Below are 4,755 nucleotides of genomic sequence, written 5' to 3'. Positions count from 1 at the left end.
GATCATGGAAGAAAAAATAAGGACAACACTAGGAGCCCTAATACATGGCATAAACACAATATGAACCATAAGTAACAGTGCAGAAGCACCAGAAGAGAGACTAGATAAATGGGAGCTCCTAAACATCAAACACTTATGTTCATCAAAAGACTGCACAAGAAGAGTAAAAAGACAACCTACAGACTCAGAAAAAGTTCTTGGCTATGACAAATCCGATCAGCGTCTAATCTCTAAAATCTACTGCAAAACCTCAATAACAAAAAGACAAATAACCCAATTAAAAAATGGGCAAAGGATATGAACTAGCACTTCACAAATAAGATATCCAGGCAGCTAACAGACACATGAAAAAATGCTCATGATCATCAGCCATTAGAGAAATGCAGTTCAAAACTACAATGAGATATCATCTCACCCCAACAAGGCTAGCATGAATCCAAAAAACACCAAATAATAAATGTTGGAGAGGTTGTGGAGAGACTAGAACACTTATACACTGTTGGTGGGAATGTAAAATGGTACAACCACTTTGGAAATTGATTTGGCACTTCCTTAAAAAGCTAGAAATAGAAGTATCATACGATCCAGCTATCCTGGAATATATCCTAGAGAAGTAAGAGCCTTCACACAAATAGCTGTATGCACGCCCATGTTCACTGAAGCACTGTTCACAATAGCAAAAAGATGGAAACAACTTAGGTGCCCATCAATGGATGAATGGATAAACAAATTATGGTATATTCACACAACGGAATACTATGCAACGATAAAGAACAACAATGAAGTTGTGAAACATCTTATAACATGGAGGAAGCTGAAGGTCATTATGCTGAGTGAATTTAGGCAGTCACAGAAGGACAAATATTGTATAAGACCACTATTATAAGAACTCAAGAAAAGATTTAAACACCGAAGAAAACATTCTCTGATGGTTATGAGGGTGGGGAGGGAGGGTGAGGATTCTTTACTAACTAGATGGTAGATAAGAATTATCTTAGGTGAAAAGAAGGACAGCACACACTACACGGGAAGTGAGCACAACTGGAATAAACCAAATCTAGGAAGTTTCCTGAATACAATCAAACACTTTGAGGGACAGAGTAGCAGGGGTAGGTAGGGGTCTGGGGACCATGCTTTCAGGGGACATCTAGGTCAATTGGCATATTGAAGCTTGTTAAGAAAACTTTCTGCATCCTACTTTGGTGAGTGGCATCTGGGGTCTTAAAAGCTTGCAAATGGCCATCTAAGATGCATCAATTGGTCCCAACAACCTGGAGTAAAACAGAATGAAGAACACCAAAGACACAAGGAAAGGATTAGCCCAAGAGACAGAAAGGGCCACATAAACCAGAGACTTCATCAGCCTGAGACCAGAAGAACTAGATGGTGCCCAGCTACCACCAGTGACTGCCCTTACAGGGAACACAACAGAGAGTCCATGATGGAGCAGGAGAAAGGTGGGGTGCAGAACTCAAATTCTAGTAAGAAGACTAGACTTAATATTCTGACTGAGACTTGAGGAACACCAGAAAGCACGGCCCCTGGATTCTCTATCAGCTCAGAACTAAAACAATTTCCGAGGCCAACTCTTCAGACAGGGATTGGACTGGACTGTGGGACATAAAGTGATACTCATGAGGAGTGTGCCTCTTAACTCAAGTAGATACAAGAGACTAAACGGGCAGCTTCTGTCTGGAGGTGAGATGGGAAGGCAGAGAGGGTTAGGAGCTGGTTGAATGGACATGGGGAATCAGGGATGGAAAGGGAGAGTGTGCCGTCACAGTATGGGGAGAGCAATTAGAGTCACATAACAATGTATGGTATAAATTTTTGTATGGGAAAAATAAAAAAATTAAAAAAAAATGGGAAGTGCCAAAAAAAAGAAAAATGTAAGAAATTGATAGTGTTCCACTTCTAGTTATTGTAGAAAATATAACTAAAACAACAGTGAGATATCACTTTACAGACACCAGAATAGCTAATATTACAAAACTGAATGACTGCAAATATTGGCAAGGATTTGGAAAAATAAGAATCCCCATACACGGGAGAGTTAACAGGCACAGCCACAATCTGGTAATACTTAGAGAATCTGAGAACGTGTGTCTGTGTATTCCCTATATGACCTAGCAAACCTATTCCCAGGAATATATTCCCTTGCAGTGTGTCTATAAGGAGGCATGTACAATGATGTCCATTGCTGAATTGTATGTGGTAGCAGACAGGTGGAGGCAACTTAGTTGTCCGTCACTAGGTGTCCATCACTAAGTCAAACACAGACGGTGCAGACTATGGAATATAGTGCAGCAGGAAAAACAATGAACGAGGTACATATGAGCGTTCTGGACAGACAAAACTACAGTGTTAAGTGAAAATAGTAATATATGGAATGAGCTGTACAGCACAATATTACTTATGAAAAATAACATAGACACAAAAATCCCTACATAGCTTTTAAGGATAGTTCAGTGGCCTCCAAAAAGATATGTCCATGTTCCAGAACCTGTGAACGTGATCTTGTTTGGAAAAAGGGTCTTTGAATATGTATCTATGCTAAGGATCTCAAGATGAGATCATCCTGGATTATCCCAGTGGGCCCTAAATCCAATGACAAGTGTCCTTGTAAAAGACACACTGACACACAGAGGAGAGACAAACAGAGAAAAGGAGACGGCCACGCGAAGATGGGGGCAGAGGCTGAAATAATGCAGCCAGAAGCCAGGGATTGCCCGGAGCCACCAGAAGCTGGAAGAGGCAAGGGATGGAATCTTCCCTATAGCCTCTGGGAAGGAGTGCAGCCCTGCTGACAACTGGATTTCAGACTTCTGCCCTCCAGAACTGTGATAGAATAAATTTCTGTCATTTTAAGCCACCAAGTGAGTGGTAATTTGCTACAGTAGCCATAAGAAACTCATATACCCACTTCTCACTTATTGACAAGGTTAGGTTCCAAAGACCAGGTTGTTATGCGAAAATCGGCATTATGTGAAAATGGAGTATGACCGCATCGGATCACAAAATGGAGGATGACTACATCATTACATAACTGCTAAATTACATCATTACATAACTGCCAAACCTCTGTGAATCATGGCCCAGCCAAGCTGACATCTAACATTAACCAGCACAGCCAGCGTTACTCTCACCTCACACCTCAGCATTCGTTACCGCCAGACGTTATGTCATTAATGCACAAAATAGTAAGATAGTAGATTTTTTGCTGTTGTTGTAAATGCAAAATGTTGGATAATGAAATAGTTGATAAGTGAGGAGTAAGCGTACAGATGACTATTCAAGAGCATACATTTGCGCATGTTCGAGTGGGTGCCTATGGTGAGGGGACCGTATGGGAGTGGGTGAATCTAGCGGTAAAATTACTAAAATAAAATAAGATGGGTTTGCACAAACTGATCAGACAGTATGCTACAATTGAGGTGTATAATCAACTCTCTGCACCTGGGGTTTAAAAGGGTACTTTCCTGTTTCAATTTACCTTTTCTTTGAACTCTAGAAGGATCATTATTTCCCATCTTTGCCAGTTAGGGTTTTTCTTTTAAAGAATCATCTAGTCATGGGCTATTTATTTGTTTTGCATAATAATTTGAGTGAGATTTTTACATTATATAGTATGTATTAGTTGCAAGTATATAGTTTTAAGTGTGTTGCTTGCCTTTTTAGTTAGGGGGAATTTTTTTGACCTAGAGAAGTCTGAAATTTTTATGCAGTCAAATCTGTAACAGAGTATTCTTTATAGGTTTACTTGCACCATAAAGTGAACCTCATGCACAGGCCTGCTCTTGTACCCATTTTATATACTTGTCAGCATATAGTTGATGCATAAATCAAAGTAAAAGCAATTCAACCTGGGAGGAAGTGCCTGATCCTGATTTGAAATCTTCCTAGTAAAGTTTCTGCAACAAATGGCCCCAAGGAGTAGGTGGCATTTGCGGTGCAAATTCCATTTGGGATGTGTCAGTCCTCTCTTCATTCATTCATACTGTTTAATATAAGATGAATTTAAGTGTTTTTCTGAGAAAATACCCTTGAAGTTTACAAAATAATGAATAGGGCAAAAAGGCAATGATGGTTCATGGTTTTCAACTTTAGCAATGGAGGGAATTCAAAGTTGGGTTTCCAAGAACATGTGTTTTTTTTGTTTTTAATTGTTATTTCCTGCAGTTCTGCTTGGCTCCAGGAGTTGAGGCTCTATACCTCCAGGCTCTTCTCTGACCAGTTCTTGACTGGTCCCTGTATTAGTTTCCTTTTGCTACTGTAACAAATTACCACAAACTTAGTCACTGAAAACAACATATAAACACAGTGGCTTAAAATAACACAGATTTATTCTGTTATAGTTCTAGAGATCACAAGTCTGAAATCAGTTTCATTGGGCTAAAGTCAAGACATTGGCAAGGCTGGTTTCATCTGGAAGTTTTGAGGGGACAATCCATTTCCTGGCCTTTTAGCAACCACCTGTATTCCTTGGCTTTGGGCCCTCTCCCTTGTCTTCAAAGTGCATCACTCCAGTCTCTGCGTCCATCCTCACATCGCCTTGTCTGACTGTAAGCCCTCCTGTGACTCTCAGAAGGTCTTTTGTATTAGTTTCCTAGGTTGTGGCAGCGTATCTCCAGTCTCTGCCTCTATCTTCACACGGCCTGCTTCCCTCTGTGTCTCTCAGTCTCTGTGTGTGTCTTCTCCTCTCTTAAGGACACCAGACATACTGGGTTATGGCCCACCCTGCTTCAGTATAACCTC

The sequence above is a fragment of the Trichechus manatus genome, unplaced genomic scaffold (genome assembly GCF_000243295.1).
Source record: "Trichechus manatus latirostris isolate Lorelei unplaced genomic scaffold, TriManLat1.0 scaffold00086, whole genome shotgun sequence".
Taxonomy (NCBI): Eukaryota; Metazoa; Chordata; class Mammalia; order Sirenia; family Trichechidae; genus Trichechus; species Trichechus manatus.
This window is presented reverse-complemented; position numbering follows the sequence as displayed.